At 44.2% G+C, this 21,191-nt stretch overlaps 1 protein-coding gene and 1 long non-coding RNA gene across 3 annotated transcripts in view; both read left to right on the plus strand.

Moving 5' to 3' along the window:
• The first annotated feature begins 46 nt into the window (after nucleotides 1–46).
• LOC127019106 (uncharacterized) lies at nucleotides 47–7,221 on the plus strand. Of its 2 annotated transcripts, XR_007766862.1 has the most exons (3): nucleotides 47–251; nucleotides 3,542–3,688; nucleotides 3,792–7,221. It is a non-coding gene; the product is annotated as an uncharacterized LOC127019106 (long non-coding RNA). The 2 variants fall into 2 exon arrangements; XR_007766861.1 differs by having other exon boundaries at nucleotides 3,542–7,221.
• A 1,414-nt stretch (nucleotides 7,222–8,635) lies between these two features.
• The window catches only part of PDE4B (phosphodiesterase 4B), a 219,695-nt gene continuing 207,139 nt past the window's right edge, over nucleotides 8,636–21,191 (plus strand). Inside the window, exon 1 of the mRNA XM_050900637.1 lies at nucleotides 8,636–8,663. The gene's annotated coding sequence lies outside the window, so the exon portion shown is untranslated. The remainder of the gene's footprint in view (nucleotides 8,664–21,191) is intronic.

The following is a 21,191-nucleotide window of genomic DNA, read 5'->3' on the forward strand; positions in this document are numbered from 1 at the left end:
CCTGGGCTATGCTGGAGGAGCACTTGGCTGTGGCTACCATCACAGCTGTACCTCGCCATGGACCCTCTTGATCCCAGCCTGTAGGCTGGCTTCACCTCAGGCCTGTCTCATCACTACAGATCTGCCCAGCGATCACTGGGATGCGTCTTCCCCCAGTTACCGTCACTGGACCTGATCCAACCAGAGCACCACTGCCCCCAGAACCTCGGGGGTGGAAATCTTGGAGGCTTGGAAATCTGCCTGGAGGAATGGTGAGATAGTAAGGTCCATGTTAGAACAAAACAGGCATAAATCTCATAAAATGCAATAGCTGGGGATTTTTTTTTTTTTAGATCGCTTAAAATGATTTCTCCTAAGCAGCTGTAAGGAAATGGTATGCAGAATAGATTATTTGGATGAGCATATATCCAGCTTGGGCTGGTGATTTGCAAATATCCTGCCAGAAGTACTACTGCGTGAACAGAATCATGGAATAACGGAGGTGGGAAGGGACCTCTGGAGATTGCCTAGTCCAACCCCCCGCTCAAAGCAGGGTCAGCTAGGGCAGCCTGCCCAGGACTCTGTCCAGTTGGGTTTTGATAGCTGAACAAGTTAAGGTGTAATTTGCAAAAGCATTATTTTCCTCTATGGAGAGTCGGCTGTGCAAGAATCATCGCTTGGGATTTCCACAGTTGGTGTGGGAAGAGAAAGGCCCACTGAGAGAACGGGTTGAAACTTCATTGAAATTTGTGGTTGCAACTGTCTGTTAAGGATAAATGATCTTAAACCTGTGCTTCATAGTAGTGTTGAGCCTTTAATATTTGTTTCAAAGTAAACCTATTTTCCTATTCCATGTAAAATATTAATGTTAAATTAAGTGGCTGGATTACTGGCACTTTACAAAATCAAACATTTCCAACAGATGAAGAATGCTAGCTTTAATGTCAGGACTTAATTTCTTGTATCCGTTACATGTTTACTTGCAATCAGATCACTTTATTAGATGGATCTTTAGCCAGTTCCTTCATAAAATAGAAGGACCTTCCAGCCTTAGCTGTTATGCAAGACAAGAGCTGAAAAATATTGTTAGCAGCTATCTTTTCACAGAATTCATCAATATCTAGCCAACAGACCAGCCCTCCCTCCTACAGTTTTATAAACTGGGCTGGATGCATCAACACTTGGGTTTTAGGCTGCCAGCCAGTGAGTCCTCAGTGTGAGGATTAGAATTATTCACCAGCTTGGTTCCTCTGCAAGTGTCAGCTGTGCCCCTGACCACCACTTTCCACTCTGACCCTCTCAGGGATTTAGATATTCAAAAAAGGCTCGGTCGAATGAATCAGCTCTGTGTCTGACAGGCTTGTCAGTTAATACTGGGTGGCTGAGGGGGAGGAAGAGGAGTGAAGTGCATGCACTGGTCAGTGTACACAACCAAGGCTGTGGAGAAGCTACAGCACGCTAGCTAAGTGACATTAGCTTCTTCCTTTCTCAATACTTTGCCTGAAAGGAACAGCCTTGTCCTGTCCTCCCTGCTAAAACCAGTACCTGACCCCTTGGGGGCAGGGGTTTAGGTGGTACCTTTTGGGCCTGTTATGAAAGCTGTTGAACCTTGAACTGAACCAAGGGGAACACCCAGCTTTTCCAAAACACGGCACAAAATAATCCACCTTCCTGCTGATATTTTTTCCGCTCTGTTACATAGATTTTACAGGGCATCCAGCGCTTCCCAGCTAATGTCTGTGATGATGCCCCAGGGCTAACAATTCCCCTGATGCCCAGCCTCCCTCTCAGAGCCCAGGCTATAGAGAAAAATGGGAGTCTGAGCCATCTCAGCCTCACATCCCAGGAAGCGCTGTAATGTTACTTCTGCACTGAAATGCTGTTGTCTTCAACCAAAATATTCGGGTTTTCAAACTGAATTCAGAAGGAGAAATCATCCATGGAATTATCCTCATTGGCTTTAGACTGTGACAAAACCTTTCATGCCACCACTGCTTCCCATCTCCTGACATCCTGACCGCTGCAAGCTACACCTGCATGCTGGCTTATAAATGAGAAATTCCTGTGGTTGCATACCATCCTCGGCTTTGTCTTAGGGTTACACAGAAGTAGGCTATGTTTAAAAACTACATTGCATTTTAGAAGATTTTAAAACTAATAAAATGAACTTCAGTGGTTTAGTAAGCTACTGCCCTTTTCATACGAAAAGCTAGCTGATCTTTTCTAGGGAAGCTCTTCTGTTGGGTGGTGGGGCTGCCTGGATTGCTATATTTATCTGTTTACATGCATGATTTGGGAATCAATAGCGGTCTTCTCATCCATTTGTGAGAGTCAAAAGACTTATTAACAGCCTCCCAAATGAACTTTTGAAGGGAGAGGAAGTGCATCCTTCACAGCACAGCTAACGGTTTCATGCATTTCCCACAAACAGGTTTCTAATAATACTACAAGGAAGCTAAGCAGGGACGGAGCGCCTGCCCTGCACCTTGTCCCTCTTTGCTCAGTTTGTCTTCTCTCAGCTCTTGAAAGCAAAAGCAACAATTCTTCTACTTCTGGTATTAAACGTGGAGGGTAAATTTCATTGCCTGATCACAGGAGCACAGACAGCATCTGTTATACTCCATTTAATTGCCCTCTATTTGATATATATGAGCTTCTTCAGCTATTTCAGCTGCGGTGGAAGGACAGAGATGGGAGCACAAACATTCATTAATTCTGCCCAATTAATTAATTCATTGATCTCTTACAGTATTCGGGGTATTTGTTTCCTTCCCCTATTTCCATACTGTCCTATTAATCTCCTAGCAGCCTGCAGCCTCCCATCAGTTTTCACCTGAATTCCTTTTTCTGGTACCAAGACCTTTACGGAAGAGGAGAGAAGATGACAAAGCCATTTGAATTTGATGAACCGAGGGCACAGAGGAAAGAAGACAATTGTGGGGGGAGGGACTGGCCGTCTTCTCTGCTTGGTGTTGGCAGTACCAAGAAATCTCCTCCTGATCCTCTCTGAAAAGAGCCAGAAACCCCAACTGGCTAACCAGCAAAGAAGAGATTGGGGAGGGAATTTCACCTTAGAGACAGAAAAAAAATTTCCTTTTTCTTTTGGCAGTGGAGTAAGGGCTGAGTTCCCCTTCACTTCCCCTTATTTTTAGCATCGCTAATATCAGCCATCCTCATTCAAAACACATTTGCTTTTACTCCCTTTCTATTTTAATAGGAAACATATCTTCTTTTTACTGTTTTGACAGTACCTCACTGAAGCCATTTATTCTGTTCTGTACAAGCTCTCCTACCACATTTATCGCCAAAGTATCTGAGTGCATTAAGCAAAATGACTAACATCTGCCAGGTTATTTTTTTCTCTCAGTCTCCTCAGGAAAAAAATATGGATGCAATAGTGTCCTATTTTGGTACGTGGGACTCATTCCCCGTCCTCTTACATATACGTTGCTCTATTTTTTTATAACAGAGAAAGCAAAGCCCAAGAAACGTACACTTTGCATGGAGCAATAATTGGTGACACATTTATTAATGATATTCTTGGTTCATTCCATATCCTCAGATTTGATCCTGAGACAGTTCTACTTTCTGGCCACAAAGCCGTACCATCCCTCCACCGACTGGCAGCAATGAAGGTGTCAGCAATACTCTTCATCCTACTGGGCAGCTTTTTGGCTACGGTGGGCTTGCAGCACGGAGGATTAGGAAGGTGAGAACCCTGCACTTGATTTTGTTTTACGGGGAACTCGAGTAGAGTCCAGGATGGTTACCGGTGCTGCTGAGGTGATGTTCTGCAATGTCCTGTATACTAGCTGGAGTTTCTGAAGTGCTGGGAGCTTCCTTCCCAGCTGCATCGCATTGGTGTACTTCAACTGAGAGGTGACGAAGGCATGAATAATTGCGGCCAGGTCATACACCAGAATGGGACAGAAATGGTAAGAAGTCACCTGGAGATGATGAAAAGCATTACTCAGACTGGTAAGTGAGAGCTCAGTGTCAACAATGCATCCAAAAATACTCTCGAGTTACTGCCTGAACTGACCGCTTCTGCATCACCTCTACGTTGTTGGCACTTGAGTGTTTACTGTCAGACGTCTGTCCACCGACGGGTATGGGACCTTGTCAGTGAAAGGTCCAGCAGTGGAGGAACACGGTCCCATTACTGTGAAAGAGATGTCCCCCTTCAGAAAGCATTCAAAGCCTCGTAGCGTATTATCCTGCCCATTCCTGTACGGAAGGCAGTGGGATCCCAGGGTTACAAGTTTAAGCATGAAGTGACTCTGGAGAATGAGAACAGATGCCTCCCTCCTACCTACTGAGAGGAGGAGACCAATTAATCGCTGCCAGTAAAACTGCTTCATCTCTATGCCTTGGCCTAAATTTGTGCTGAACTGCGAATATTAGCTTCAGACAGACGCGCTTGGAGGTGGCCTTCGGGCAGCTGCTCTGTGGACTCTCACAGGAATGGGGAGGTTTGGCCATGAACAGTAGCTGGATAACCTGATGTGCCACAAGCGGGAATCTTCAGGATTTGCCCGATGACTGCGCGTTTGAGAGTTAAATAGATGTCTGTGAGGAATGACAAAGGCATTGATCATACAGTATTGGTCAGTGTAAGTCACTTCTTACAACCTTTTCATGAGACTGGCAGGGTATCAGGCAGATTTGTGGGTATTAAGTCCTTCTGGATGTTTAGAGCTTCTTGATAATGAAAAATTTGTGCTCATGAACAGTGTTTGGTAAATATTAGTACAGCAGTGTAAGAACAGTAAGCTTTGCAGCTTTCAATATTCAGTTCTAGTGTAGATTATGAGGGCTCAGAGTCGGTGGAATATCTTAATGCCATGGACGACTTCTTGAAGTTGACTTGGCGGATTCAGTGGAGGAAGATAAGAATAACACAGCCTGTGATACGATCACAGCATGAGCTCTAAGGAGGTTCTTAATTTCATCCTCCCTGTATCAGCCTTTGCTATCAGTATTTGAGTTTCCAATAGGACATCAGAAAGCCAGAGAGCTGTGAAGAGAGGAGGATCATTTGAGTCTGCTGCTGCAAGCTAACATGCAGCACTAACGACCAGGTCCTCCTCCCAGCAGGGTGAAGCACTGCTGTCTATTAGGCTTTGGAACTTCGTCAGTGTTCGTGAATCGTTGACTGCATCAGGATTACTGATGTTTTTTGTTGCCAGGGAGTTACAAGATAGTGTGTGCTGCCTGAAGGCGGTGGGGGACTAAGAGCAAGATTTTAATTTTCTTGGCCTTGTAGTCTAGAAGATAAGGGTTGCTTTTAGCCATTTGAGAATTTTGTGTCCTGCCATAACTTACGTATGTTCAGTGCTTACAGTTCAGAGACAACTCTCCTAAATACTCCACACCCAACAATCAAGGATTTGCCTGAACCTAAACCACAGAGATTAAATCTAGAGTCTAGGGAAGGGTTTCCGAACCTGACCTCACTGTAGAGTTTCACAAAGTTCAACACCCTTGCACACCAGACTCTGGATCAGATTTCTTACACGTGGCGCTCTGACCAAGGCAGCATACAGAGAGGGCAGGGGGGGGAAAAAAAATCACCTTTCTTCTACTCACTGCTCCTGCATGCTATCGAAATGCTACAAATGGTTTTGCAGCCCACATTTTGTAAAAGGTATTGGCATGTTTTGAGAGGCCTAGAAAATTGTAAAAAAGTTTGAAGAGTGAAGAAAATGCCATGTATAATGAATTTGAAGAGTTTATCTACTTGTCAATGCTTAATCCACTTTTTGATAAGCCTTGATTAGCATGTAAAATACTGTATGTTTTTGGTTTAGCAGGGGAGGGTATAAGAACCACTGTTTGAAAGCTGAAGTCAGACAAGTTCAAATCGGAGTGTTAAGTATGTATTTTATTGTTGTCAGTGAGCAACCAGAGGAACAGACTGCTAAGTGGTGACTTCTCCGTCCTATCTTCTGACCGAGGCTGGGTGACTTTGGGAGATAAACTTTAGTCAAATACACAATACTGAGCAGGAGGACACTGGTGAAATGTAATGGCCTATGAAGTACAGAAGGTCAGACTAGATCTAGTGCTGGTCTAGCTTGCCTCTTTTGGAGGCAATTGGGACCTGTGTGCCTTATGCTTTCCCAAAAGCACATCCTTCACGTGACAAAAATGAAGGGGTTCTCCACCTAAGTGTGAGGCTTGGGGCAGGGACAGCCTGTGTATTGGTGCAGATCGGAATGTGTCCATCCACGTGGGGCAGCACGTGGGGCTGTAAGCCACCCCAGCACTTTCAGACCGACAGTGCCATCCTGACCAGGGCTTGCAGAGCCTCACAGCTCCGTCTCAAGCAGGGCTCCAGCACACACTGCCACACAAGCTGCTTTGGCCACTGTTGCTTTGCACCGGGGTGAATTATCCCTGGACAGCCGTTTAGTAAAGTGGCATGGCACCAAGTGGCCTTCCTCTGCAGGAACTGGAGGTGGTCACAGAGGCAAGAGCCTAGCTGGCTGCTCTGCAAGGTGATTTGTTTGCTTGCTATTGTCTGCTCCTGTTTCTGCTAAAACTCAGCTGGAGTCGCTCTTGCCCCAGCCTCTGGTATCTTGCTTTTGTGTGAGACAACAAAGTTCAGCTCCTGTGACCAAACGTAAGCATCCTTAGTTCTACATCCAACTACGATATTGGGAAGAGTTGTTCAAGACACTGGTGCAAATCTTCCTTTTTTTGGGACTTCAGACTTAATAGGCTAGCAAATGTTGGGAGTGGTATTTTATTGGCAAAGGAAAGGATGAGGTGATAAGTTATAATATTGCAAAACATTCTACAGAAATGCTTTTCAGTTGCTTTAAAAATTCTGGCACTACAGCATCATGTATTCATGGAGATGAATGTACTTTCTTCTATACTCTTGTTTGCAATATGAAGTAATGAAGGAAATACAGTATATATCCGAAATCATCTGAATTACAATTGTTAGCAGTCTTACACTTTTTTTACACTACATGTACAGAAATAAATTTGCCCTTATTTGGAGGGGAGGGGAAAATTGAACTTTTGTTGATAATTATTTTTATATTTTGTGTATGCAAAAAGAAACTTCTGTCTATTGTAGAAATCTATCAAGCAGTTACTAACCCTTAGTTTTACCACAACGTAACTGAATAGCTATACAGACAATCTTTTTTCTTTATGATTATGTGGTACAAAACTTCCATTCAATATTGTTCTTTTACACTGCACTGCATAAAGACTGGTTTATCAAGATCTGGTATGGTCTGTACTGTGGGTCTGTGGGATACTAGGCTATGGGATGGTACTTGAGCAAGAATTACAACACAGCAGCCTTCTGTTCAGTTTTCAGAGGCTGTAGTCATTAATCCCTGGAAAAAATCAAGGGTCTGTGTGTCATCCACAAATAGCGAGTTTAACTCTTAATTCAAAAGGCTTTATACTGAATACATTTTATTTTTGTATTCTGGATTCTGAGGTTTTGGGAGCTGGAGCGGGTTCTTTAAGCCTTTTCAATACTGCTCCTCAGCCGTGAAGACTAGAAACTTCCTCTTTTAAAACGTGAGCTAAGTTTTTCACATCATGCCTGCAGCAACTTGGCCTTTGATAAAGACATCAAACACCCAAAGATCCTGCCTCACTGTTAGGATCAAAAAGAAGTTCCTACCGTAACGAAACCATGTAAAATGAGTTATCCTTATCTTCCACATCATGGGCCTTTGGGGGTGGTGTGACCAGCCGGCAGCTTTAGCATACGGATGTGAGACACTTCGCCATTGCACCTTTAAGGTAAGCAGCTGCTTGTTTGCCAGCCTGGGCGAGTTATGCCGGCGTGGCTTTCCACGCGTGTACAGTGGTGCTAGACCTTCCAGGGGACTGGTGGTTCCTCTGCCACGGCTGTGCTGGGGCGTCCTCTGCTCCATGCCTCAGGCTGCCGGGTGCCGAGAGCAATGTTTCCTCAGGCAAGTCCTCAAAGCGCCATGAGCTGCTTCCTCTCCTGCTCTGCCCCTACGGATGCAACGATAAATTGGCTTTCTGCTTTATTCCCAAGTAATTTGCAGCAGACCTTCTCTCAAAGCTCACCTCTGCCCAGCAGCGTCGTTGGCCAAACCCAGCTAGCGAGGCCCGAAGCGTGTCGGTGCGCCTCACCGGTGGCCGCCCGTCCCGGAGGGCTGAGGGGGGGGACGACGGGGACACCCTCACGGCTCCCGCGGCAGGCGGTGCCGGGCCTGGGCTTCCACGCAGGGCAGATCCCCTTCCCCGGCGCTGCCGTCCCCCTCACGGCGGCCGCTGCAGGTCTGGTCGGCCGCAGCTCCCACCCGCCTCAAGGCCGGCCCGCCGCCGCTCGCCCCTCACGCCGCCCCCGCCCGGCGGGCGGGAAGCGGGGCGCTGAGGCGAGCCCGCCCCGCGCCCATAGGGGAAGGCGCCGCTCCTTCCCGGCAGCGCGGGGAAGGGAACCGAGCCGAGCCGAGCCGCCGGCGCAGCCCTGGCAGGTGGTGGCCCCGATAGCTGCCGCCGCGCTAAGCCGCCGCCGCCGCTCCCTGCTCGCACCCCGCTGCCATTGCCGGAGCCGGCTGGGGAGAGCGGCGGAGCCATGGAGCGCTGAGGAGCGGCGGCGAGCGGGGCTGACGAGGAACCTGCACCGCCGCGGGGAGAGCGGCAGAGCCCCCAGAGACGACGGCGGGCTGTCGGCGAAGGTAAGCGCTCCCCGGCTCCCTGCCTGCCGCTCCGGGCCCGGGGCGGCAGCGGGGCTGGGCTGCCGCCTGCGCCTCGCCGCCGCTCGCCTCCCCCCGCCGGCGCCCGGGGCCGGGTCTCTGTCAGCCCCCGGCGCAGGAGGGACGGGGAGGGGGCCGCCGCCGTCCGGGGGTCCGTTAGCCGCCCTGCCCTGGGGTGCTGGAGGGCGTCGGGGGTCCCGGAGGGCTGGTACCTGTTACGTGGCCGGGGTGAGTCGGGGTGCGCGGCATCGCCACCTGCGCGCAGCAGGTTTGATTGAGGAAAACATCTTAGTCACTTGTGGGTTGTTTCGGTGGTTTCAGTAAGTTTTGTCGTATTGAATCACATGGCGTTAAGAACTGATAGTTTGAAAAAAAAAAGGGGGGGGGGGCTGGTTTTCCAGAGAGGGAAGATGTACTTTAACTGTTGGTTTTTTAAATTATTTTCTTGCATTTTTTCCAAATTTCTGTTGGAATTACTCATTTTATTTTGGACCTGTTAAGGCTGTCTTGTCGCAGCGTTTCATTTAAACGTGCATCCAGGAGTCGTATTCTCCCTGTGCGGTACCAGCGGCCATGGGCTGGGGGATGCCGTGCCGTGCCTCCACCTCTGAAATGGGTCGGACGTCGGCTGTACCTCCAAAGTGATCTGCAGCCTTGGGTCCTCCTAACTTCTTGTCGGGTCAGCCGTCCCAACGTGAATTTCTCTGTGACGTTTTCTCTTCTAGGCTTTACAGCTATACATTATGTTCGCTAGCATGTGGTTTGAGTCAGTTTGTTTTTTCTGATTTTCCTTTTCTCAGTTCAGCGCCTGGTGGGAGTTGTGAGTTTAGAGAGGATCTGGAAGTTGAGTGTTTCCTCTGCGTAGCTCCGCATCGGCTCCGAGGCAACAGCTGCCTGCAAGCCTGTAGTGTGCCGTGCAGGAGAGCAGAGAGGGGTGCTCCTTTCACCTCCTTGGGTGAAGGTAGAGGAGTGATAAATTGGATCTTATATGCACCGAGCTATTTACTGTAGATCCCTCGGGGTGGAATGTAGCCATGGGGGTAAGGAGTTGTTTTGTGTGGTGCTCAGTGTCTGCCGCGATAGGAAATATCCCAAAAGAAGTCACCTACTCTGAAGAAAGAATTCCTGATAGATTTGTAAGTTATCTTAACAGCAGAATTCGTACGTTGCTTTTTATTTTTTTCCTCTGAAATTCTGATGTCTAGAGGAAGCAGCAGTGAATAAGCTGAATAATTGCATTTGCACGTTTTAAATCCAGTGAAACAGAGAACTTTTTATACCACTTTGAGAGAGATGCTCGTTTGTTGTGTCCCTCTCTGTCGGCTCCAGAGATGGTGGCCAGATTGTAAACAAATCTCTGATTTATAAATCATCCAGAATCTAAAGCTCTTTAGTACAAAGAGTGCTTTTCTAGCACACTATTAAGTATACTGGCTGCATATAGCAGATTATTCATTGTAATTATCTGTTTCTCTTGTCATCTAATCTATTTTAATATGTTTCCATATGCCTGCTCAGGTACTCCAGATACACCTACATCTTGCTTTATTCTCATCTTTGGACATTTTAGATTCTAGTAAACCATTTCTAATGTTATGCTTAAACATGAACCTGAAGTAAAATACAAGGTTCAGCCTTGTTGTCTGCTTCTTCCAAAAACATATTCAGGTTGAATTTGCATCCGAGTGCAAAAATTCAAGCGAAGTCTACTCTGTGCCATGGAGATAAGTGGTATACCAAATCCTGATCCCACGCTATTTTGATATTTGTAGGTAGGACCCTTTTCTCATTTTCTGGTAGTAAAAGGGTGCTGCCTTCCGCAAATACAGCCTCTCCTCTTCCTAGCTAGGTTGCAAAAACTCTTCATTGATCTTTGTGCCTTCTGGTTACTGCAGTTTCCTTTTTTGCACCAGTACGTGCCCTTTGTATCTCTGATGAAAATCTCACTGTCCGAACCATTTTCCATACCTGTTGGTCTGACCACGCTGAGCATAATCATTGGATCCTTCTGCTGCTTCCTCTCGTGCTGCTGTGAACTACCATGAAAGTGCCACAGAGAGTTATGCAGCTTTGTTCATCATCTTTCCTCTCGCTTTTCTGGGCACTCACCAGCCCCTCCGTTTGCCCAGCGCCGGCAGCTTTGTGTCCCAGGCCTTCCTATTCTTCCCCAGCCACCCCTGTGCTTACTTCCCAGCTCTTTCCACCTCACATGGAGGCCTCTCCTTATTCAGCATTCAGATCCTTACTCAAGAGTCTGACTTCTCTATCAGGAAGCTTATAACAGATTAGCTGACTAATCGTCTCTGTGAACAGTAGTCTTGTTTAAAAAGTCATTACAACCAACTATCTTGAATTTCCATATTTGAAATGGATAGCTGTGAATAGATTTGTAAAATCCTTCCTAAAATGGCAATTTTAAGCGCTGACAAGTTGGGCCAGTTGGGATGATTTGTTTTACCCAAACAACCCTGCCCTGGAGTGATCCACGTGGTACAAGCTATCCTGGTATAGATGTGGGTAGTTCTTGCACATTGAGAAAAATAGTGACAAAACGGTGCATAGAGACACCTTTATTTGTATAAATTAAATGCCTATTATGCAGCAAATAAAGCATGTAAGTCTTTACACTAGTTCTATCAGTAAATGAAATTTATAATTATGGCAGCAGGATAAATATAGCCTTAGCAGATGGAAAAAAAAATTAGAAAGGCATAGAACAAGTGACGATGTGAGAGAATTCCCCTAAACTTGAAGGCTATTGCAAATGAATGTGTGTCTACATATATTAAATATTACTTCTAAAGCAAAAGGATATTAATCTGATGTTATTACTCATGTGCTGGTTTTTTTTCCCCTGTATGTCGCTTAGTTTAGAGAATTAAAATAATTTGTCGGCTTCACTTTCAGATTCTTGCTGCTGCAATGTTTTGGTTTCTGGCAATGCAGAGGAATGGTTATTTAGCTGTTTTAGGTAAAACATTTTAGCTGAATGTCTTTAATTATGAAAACAGTTCTCAGCTTTAAAAACTTGTTTTTACAACAAAAGAACAAATTGATAGTATCATGTTACTTGTTAAAAATGTGCATGAAAGGCCTGTTTCTCTTTTCTGTTAGTGCCATTCTGTTCATCTGTAAGCCCTACGTGCCGTTACATCTCAGATAGTTTAAGAGTATATCCCTTATTCAGGTTAATATATTAGACAGAGTATGATGAATGGCACAGAGAAGGTACATTAAGACCCTTTTTCCTGGTCATACAATATAAGAAAAAGTAGGCATGCAGTGAAATTGAAAAATTCAAGACTTAATTTTTTTTTCAATAGATGTAGAATTAGACTGAGGGACTTCTGCCTTGAAGCGCAGAACTTGGCTAGATCCAAAATAATTTCTGTAAATCACATAAGTATCCAGAAGTATCAAAAACTTTGCAAATACTAAAAGGACAATTTTGGAGAGCTGTAGAAAAGATGTAAATGTTTATCCTTCATAGCTTAAGCCAGTCTCTCAGAAATAAGGCTTGGAGGAAACTTTCTAGGAGAGCAGATTATTCTGCGTCTGCCTACAGTCGAATTTCTTGCACTTTCTGCTGAAGCATCTGGCGTTACTGTCAGTGATGAGAAAACAGATTAGTGGATGATGATGGATTAGATCTGCGGCTATTCAGATGCTTAAAAAGCGTAAATCTGTAAGTGCACGTGTACTCCTGAGCTAGATACTTTCTCATGTTTGTGCACTTAACAATACGCTTTGTTTATTTTGTTAGTAAGTCAGGGGAAGAAGATCCAGAAAATTCCCCTGTAGTTGTCTTTGCGTCTCCCTTTTCTTTCTGTCTGTGTGGGTTTTTCGTGTGTGTGGTTTGTGGGATTTTTTCCTCCCCTCCATCCATGTCTCTTTCCTGAATGTTCTCTCCTCTTCGGAAGTCAAGCAAAGAGTGTTATATATATTTTTGCCAGTGGGGAATGAGGAGGCAAGCAGAACCAAAAGCTATGTCATGGGCTGGATAGTGCTTGGTGCACGTGATGGCATTTGACTGCCTCCTTCAACCTCTGCCTTCTCTTTCACCTGCTGAGGGGTGGCCAGCAAGCAGAGAGAGGGGAGGGAAGATGTCCCATTACGGGAGGAGGTGTTATCAGATGTGGGTAGGACACTGATAATACATTTCCATGAGGGCAACCTGAGTTGCTTACTGTTGGTGTGGGAGCCATGAAACCAGGCTATGACAAACTGGGATGTAGAATCTGGAGGGGTCTGTGCAGGTTCAGGGCCTGGAAGAAGTAAGGCCGATGTTGGTGGTACTGAAAATGTAGGTTGGGAATTGGGACAGTGTAGGCCTAAGGTATTGTACAGAGTGAGTTATTTTATACAGAAAAAAAAGTAACTTATTTGGAGTAGAGTTATAAAGCTTGCTACCTTATGGGCTGAACATCTTCACTGTTAAATCGTTAAAGAGTTGAGAGACGGATCAGAGTTGGTGCTAGCACAAACACATGGTTTATGATGGGCTGTGGGACAGTGAAATGAGGCTGGATTGGATTTGGCATTTGGGCTGAGGATGACGTGGGTGGGCGATATGGAGTTACTGTTGGCTTATGTGAAGTTACAATAGATTCTGGTGGGGTGGAAGTAGCTGAGAGTTCAGCGCAACATGGCATGAAGAGCTACTGGAAAAGGGATGAGATCTGTCAGGAGCTTAGGTGTTTTTCCCCATATGTAGAAATGCTACATGTAATAGTATGACTAAAATTAGGGTTAGGGATTGGCAAGCTGTGGGTTGATGACCATTTCTTTCTGTAACACCGATAAGGGCTGATACTAACAGGGGAAATGCCTTGAAGGATAAGTCTTGACTAGATGGTGGTTAAAGCCACAGATAGGCCTAGGGTTGAGTTTCTGAGCTTGGATTTGGAAATGGGAGCAGCTAACACACTAAGAAATGTGCTGAATTATGGTTCTTAAACTGTGATAGCTGGAGCCAAGTACGCAAATATCTTTTGATAGGCTCTGAAGATGAGCAGCCTTGCTGAGCTGGAGTTAAGATCCAGGTTTCCATTAAAACTTGCTATGCTTAGATGTTTCCTGTTAGGCAGTCACCCTTCCGAGCAGCAATATAGGGACAGCTTTCCTGTCCCAGCACGTGGAGTCAGCGCTAAGGTTTTTAGAGCCTTCACTCCATGAGGGATTCCATCTAACGCTTGGTGTAGCCATACTGACCCTTCCTTGCCAGTAAACCAAGCCATTTGTCCCTTGCCTCGCTGTCTTTAGCCTTAGGAATAAATGTAGCTGTTCCTTTCAGAGACCCAAATCACGAGTTTAACTAGAGCAGTCCTAGCCCTGTGGGACGTTCACTATCCAACATTAAACATCGCGTGTCAGCCCTTTTGTGTCCTACACCAGAGGTTCCTTCAAACTGGGCCGTGGAGGCCGTCTTGGGGAAGCTAGAGCACGAGGAATGTCCTGTCTGGGCGCTTACAGGGAAGATGAACTTGATCAAAAAGAGCTGCAAACTTCATGAATTTTTGTATCATTGAAGACTTTAAATCCGTATTACTACTCTTCAGAGGTATTTTCCCCGCTCTTTGCAGTCCATTCTCTGAAAATGAAAGCACTAAGCTGACTGAGTCTTTTTAAGTTTCTTTTTATAATTGAAACACTAGTTAATTCAGAGGACCTTTCCTTCTCAGGTGGTTGAAAGCCTCTGTGATTTCGCTGTTGGTTGACCAAGAAATCTTACAGCAGTTCTGTTTTCCTGTGGGCTGTAGGTAATTTGATGAAATGCCAGTATTTCAGTGTATGGTGTACTTTATCGTATGTTAAATTAGTTTCTGATAACAGAAAAGCAGTGGAAGCCACCAGGATCCTTTGCAACGCATCAGAGAAGTTGAGGTGACTGATGTTCTCTTTGTTTCTTGGGAGTGTTGTGAGTGATGCCTAGGAGAGAATGGAAAACCTCCTCAGCAGTTTTGCCTTATGTTGAAGGTCTAGGCTATGTTTCAATGGGAGCACGAGGATGCAAACTATTAGATGACATTTGTGAGAAATACTTTGAACGTTATTTGCTGAAATACACTTCATTTGCAAACAGCTGCCTGTTGAGAACATTAAACTGACCTGACTCAGCTGCTAAACAGTTAATATGTACTCATTTGCTCTCTAATTATTTGCAGCATAGCTGATAATACCCTACTTTTGACCTGATTATAAGCAGCAGATTTTGCAGGGAACAGCAGCTATTTGTGGTAAAATGTATGCCTTCCAAGCATGAAGTGTTTAGTGAGTGGCACAGAACCAGAATGACTATAGTTATAACAGGTAATGAAAGGTTGACTAAAAGGGTAACCAAGCAGCAGGTACTAAAACCTTTTTTATCAAATACTTTTCAACTTGCAAGAACTAGGACAGGGATTGTTTGTGTGATGTTTGCAATGAAAGAATGATTTTTCACAAGGTATTCAAGGCATATCTTGTAAAACAACGCACAGGGCAGAAGCTCTGTTCTACAAGTAAAGAAGTAGGAAGAGAGAAAAGGGGAAAGAGAGGTCATCTAAAATAAATTCAAGGAAACAGTATGGTCTTGACGACTACAGAGAGCCGGGCAAGCACTGCAGAGTGGGGAGCAGCGAATAAGCTGATGCCGTAGGGTGGCTTTGTAAGTCATGTCTGGAAGAGAAGTCATCTCTGCTCTCCTAAACCCAGAAGGAAATCTGACCTGTTGGCAACGTTTTAGAGACAATATTTTGCTGAGGTGGTTATGTGGTTTTTTTACAGACAAAGATACCTCATGGAAGCTGCAGAAGATAGCTAGTGTGAGAGCTTAATGCCAGGATTTTCTCCTCAGTATTCTTTTAGATGTTTTTCTTTTATAACAGTGTTTCTAAACTTGTAAACAAGAAGTTGACCCTTTCATTTGTAGAATAAATAACCGTGATATTTTCATTTTTGTTTTTGCCTGGGGCCCTGGGTGAACTCAGGTGCCACTGACACGCACAAGAAACAGTGTTTCTTCTGGAGGCTAATCCAAATAAAGTGACTGACTGCAGCATATAAGAAGTCTGGGAGTTGTTGGAGCGGCAGTGTTTTCTCAATGATGTGTAAGAATCAGTTTTGGGACGTGAAATGTGAAATGTCAAGAAAAAAGGGGAGAAATTTCCCATGATGGGGGAGAACCTTATCTAACCTTTTTGTTGCTAAACAAAGCTTAACATCCGAGTCGTGCAGATTGATGTGGATTGAATGCTTTCTGCCTGCAAGATGGCCACCAAGTGCAAAATTACTTCAGAGCGTTGGTTGAAGGAACAGTACTATGCTCAGATTGAAAAATAAATTCTTGCGATTGATTTTTGTTTCATTCATGCTTTTGTAATTCAGTAATTGCTCAAGGAAGCAATAGACTGCATACCGCTTGAATAAACAGTACCAAAAAAATCTTCTGAAATTGCCAGAGCACTTGTTAAATGTGAAAGATAAATCTGGAGTGGAGCTCCTTGCAACAGGGATACTTTCAAGAGTGCTTATAAATAGTGAAAACAGGAACTTCAGGAAGAGAGGAATCCGAAATGATTAATCCTCGGTAGTAACCATTTCTGAAACTACAAGCCCAAATAAGAAACAGAAAATGATCCAACCTCACAAGAGCTCTTGAGAAGAAAATAAGTATAAAACATATGGAAACCTTCAGGGTGAAGCTGCTCTGTTTGATGGGATTCTGTTCAAAGAAAATCATATTCTCAGGATGCACAGTGTGCTCAGGAATCCTAATCATAAATCTCACAGTGCCTGTGTGTGGTGCAAGAGCTAAACCCACTACTGCCTATTTTGATCGTTCCACTTGAAGAAAAGGCGTCCATGTATAACATTTGCAATTGCTGTAGGCATCAGCTTGGAAAATCGTCACTGAAATAGCACAAGATTCTCCATTTTTCATCTGAGAATGGCCAGTGGTGTTTTGAGTTCACAATAACACGAGCCATTCTTGGGCGGGAGACAAAGAACATTTAGAAGCAGGATGTTAAGTGTAATTTTGAGAGCTTGGATTCAGATCACCGCTTCTTCTAGAAGTGCTCTTCTTCCCACTGGAGAAAACTCTCAGGGTGTCTAGGATATATCTTTTGGGATCCTCAAAGGAGGGCAGGAAACTTGTCCCAGCATCGTCATCCTTGAAAGTTACAGAGGCTTCTTCAGGGAGCCTTAGTGGTGAGGTACGGTGCAAAAAGAACAGAGTTGGAGGGTCAGATCGAGTGTAGTAGCATCCTTGCCTGCTAACCCTGAGGATTTCATGACAGGTTCTTGCTTGAGACAACTCCAAAAGAGGTACATCATCAAGAAACTCTAGGCAAATGGTCTACTGCTATCATAACAATTAATATTCTGCCGTAATAGTTCTTACGATACCCTTCCCCACTGTTTTTTCCCAGGTATGCAGGGTTGAGAGAAGTGAACGTGCCTCGGTTGGTTTTGTGTTGGTTTTTTTTTCTTCTTTCTTTTCTCTGTCTCAATTTTGCCTTTCCTTTCTCGAATTTATTCAGAAATTTCCATTATAACCCCTCTTCACTGCGCTTTCCTAATGAATTATGTATATATGTAACTTACAGGCCTTTGGATGAAAACCGTTAACAAAAGAGAAATACTCGGATAAGTAGGATGATTAGACGCCTGGCACTTTGACGAAGCTGGTGATCTTCTTTTCCCGTTCTAAGCTTTTCGTTTGCTTTCAGCATATACATAATGTTTTCGTATCCTGAAATCCCCTGCCTATACTGTTAAAGGTTTGATGTGTTACTTGCCATGTGTCCAGTGTTCCCCCTGTTCCGTAGGTGAATTGGGCCTGTGTGCTTTTTCACATTTTTTCCATTCATTTTTACTAATTTCTGTAATTTTTGGAGGAGCCACAGGACCATTTCTTTTTTTCCAATCTGCTTGTGGGTCACTGATGAATCGATTCAAATATAAATTGAAGACTTTAAATGCCTTTTCTCAGAAAGGCAAGAACAAGGCAGTGTTCAAATGAAGTCAGGCGTAAGAACTATAAAAATAAATACTTGTTTACCTAATGGTTAGTTTTCTTCTGGAGCCTATTGGCATATTCAGAGAAAAACATATCTTTTTAAAAAAGGAAAAATAATCAGGTCACAGGCAAGTAGCTAACTAGAAGGAAGTAGAAAGATAGATTCTTTAGCATCTTTGCTTGTTTCTTAATCATCCACTATCAGCATAAAAAATATTTTGTACAAGTACTAGTCTTCAAGACTAGTAGTCTCTACAAGACTAGTACTGTTCTGGTGCAAGTGTCCTGTCATGTAACATAGTTGTAATGAAATTAACTCCTCAATTCAGTTATGTGTAGTAAAAGTTAGGAAGTACTTGGTAAGCAAATGATAAGGTATTTGTTTAGACTCATGTAAAAATAGAGAAGCTTTATGATAAAAAATAGTAACTTAGCCCTAAGCAAACTCCTATTGACTTTGTACACATCAGTAGAAATCTTTGATGGATTTTTCTGGATTAAATACTGCTTCTCTTCTTTGACCTGAGGTATTACTGTTGTGGAGTTTGCTTGTTTCTCTTATTACCAAGGGGAATTGATGCTAGGTGCCTTTTTTTTTCTGAGCGCCATTGTTTTATTTATAAAACAAGGAACAAGCAGGAGACATCTTCCAAACTCCTCTCCATGGAATGGCTTATGCTTCCACATGCCTCTTCACCAGCAGGAATGAATGTGCTCGTCTTCTGCTTCACCTTAAGGTAGTGGTAGTGATGTTCCTCCTGTAGCACTCATCTTTTAGGAAACTCCTTTTCTGTGCTGGGGTTGAATGCATCAGAGAAAGCATTTGCAACCAGCCCCCAAGAAAAAATGCCCTTCTCCCTTCCCATAATTCACTATATGATTAGACTGTGATAGGGTGCAATCCCTGGAGTAGTTATTGCTATTGCTTTTTCCATTTTACTCTGCAGAGATGTGTAATTGTTTCTTTATTTGGTAGGTCTTGTGGCCGTCTAATGGATCAAAGACCTGCACGTTGGTGGGCACCAGCACTTGCTTTCCAGTATAACAGTGTAAAAACAGTAAGGAACTGGTGAACTGAAATGGAAGGCTCTACATCAGAGCTGCAGTGCTGTCGGGTCCAGGCTCATCTTTTTAAAGTTTGCTTGCATGGAGTAGGCTGGGCAGTCGCAGAGCTTTGAATTTGTTTTTTCAACACTCTTTTTAAGAGATGGATCGCAGCCAGATGAAAAGAGTGGATTGATATGGCAATGCAAGTGGGCGATTGCTGCATGGAGGCGTTTGTATATCGTCTGGTTCTGAAGGCAGTGGTTTGCTGCTACCTGTAGTGCTGTTGAACTTCTGTTCAATGCCTTATAGTGCAATGAGCAGTGCAGGGGATCTTTCCAGTCTGCAGATTAGCTGTGGATTTGGGAAAACACGAGTGATAGTTATAAAACTATCTTCAGGTCTACCTGCTTCTTACCAGAGCCATGGCAGTCCCATCTCCAGTACTTCAGGATAAATACATATGCATTTGGTAATTATTCCCATCACTGCACCAGGGCACTTTTAATCCAGAGCACAGTAATTCTTTTTCTGCATTTGTACCAGTTACTTTGTGGTTGCATAAACCACATTTTCTTTAAGAAAGCATATGCTTTTCAGGAAACCAAACCTATTTTGGTTTTCATTATTGAGATTGTGCCTTTGGGAGCAAACAAGCAGCACCTGCATTAATGCTGGGAAGTGCAGTCATGTGGCACGCACAGCTGCTTCATACTGTTTTTCCCTTCAGACATATACTTTCATTATTATTCTTTTTAAAGTATGGTTACAATGATAGGTTTTAAAAGGGTACTTGTAGGTGTCTTAACAACTGTACTTTATAATGAGAGTAATTAAGTTCATAGAAATTAGTTGTTTGAAATAAAAAAAAAATTGCAAGCAGCATAAAATCGTTCCCCCTGTGTTCTTGTATTTATCACTGCATATTTGGTGACTGTTTTTGCACTGTAAATATAAACAACTATTATTATCGTTTCCATTATTTTTTTTTTTTATTTAAAATATCTGGAGAAGATTTTTTTCCTTGTTGGAAGTCTGTAGGCTCAGATCATCTTTCCTTTTTCTGCAGAGGAGGGTGAAAGTAGTGTTCTCCATATGTCTGTGGGGTTAAAATTATCCTGAGCGCTCTGTGGCTATGGTTCTGCAGATGAGTTCAGTTCTGCACTCTACAGCTAAAATGGATAAATCTAAATGGAGAAAGTAGCGGGAATGCTTCATTCCCAAGTCATTCAGGCTGTAGGAAGTTCAGGTTCTCCATTGCACCCAGTTGTCCCCATACTTATGGTTTGGCCCTTTTAAGTAGGACTTCTTCTTCTTCCAGTAAGCAGCAGATGTTTTTGCAAAAATAAGTGTCTAAGGTGATATTGTAGTTTTCATGTATTGACTCTCTGAGTATCTGCCAAAACTTCTATCGCAGAGACCTGCAGTCATTTGTAAGGATACACAGGCTGTCTCCCAAGCCAGGTTAACTCAGCCCGCTGCTGAGAAGCCTCTGCCTGCGGGAGGGATGCAGCATGGTGGCTCCCCTTGCTCCAAGCTGTGGAGGAGAGAAAATAGCCAACAGCTAACGTCTGCCCCTGGATGGACATACAGCAATATATACTGAACACTGACATGCTGCAAGTGCCCCTCTACAGATCTTGACTTACTGATTTTCAGTCTTTTCCAGCCTGTTGCCCTCAAAACAGCTGGCAGTCATCTTGTGGCCTGCCACGGTCCCACCGTCCTTCGGAATTGGAAGGGATTTGGTGTTTGGAGCCTTCCTACATTAATTAAACGCTGTGCAGGTCTGAAGTGGCAGGAGATCCGTGCTGTTTAATCCCTGCATGAATGGAGCAGGCAAGTGTCCTCCTTCCCTGCCCACCTCATGCAGCCAGGCCGAGGAAACTTGCCCGTCCTCCCCGTCCCGCGGCGCTGCCAAGGGAAGTGAAGGCTTCGCTTTTCTCCTCTGTTTCTGTGCTGTTGGGTAGAGGTGGCACTTCTGATCTCGGGCTCCAAAGCTGAGACAAGTGAAAATGAAGGGGTTTAATTCTGCACACTGCAACGCTGCTGGAGCTTGGGATTTGCCCTGAGTTTCTTGCATTTTCCTGCCATTTCCAGCAGCAGAGGTCTGCCTGTTCATACCCTGAGGCTGTGAAATGTAGACCTAATAAATTAGATTCTGACTGCTTCTTTGCTTGGGCTCTCAGTAGTTTTGCTTGCAAAGTGCTCAGTCTTTCTCTTCTGGGATGTATTACAAATGCCACTTTCAGCCAGGTTACAAGCTGTTCTGTCCACCATGTTTACTGTAGAAAAACAGCTGAGGATACATCTTTCGCAGATTTATTTTGGGCATCTTATTTGGTTTCAGGAAAAAAACATTTCCTTCTATTCTGAGTTCTCAAAGGAAGGAATATGAGCATTTCCTTATCTCAGTGGAAAGAGGTTTATGGGGGGAGCACCTGGGTGTTGGAGCGAGTTAGGAA

Source organism: Gymnogyps californianus, chromosome 8 (assembly GCF_018139145.2).
Source record: "Gymnogyps californianus isolate 813 chromosome 8, ASM1813914v2, whole genome shotgun sequence".
Taxonomy (NCBI): domain Eukaryota; kingdom Metazoa; phylum Chordata; class Aves; order Accipitriformes; family Cathartidae; genus Gymnogyps; species Gymnogyps californianus.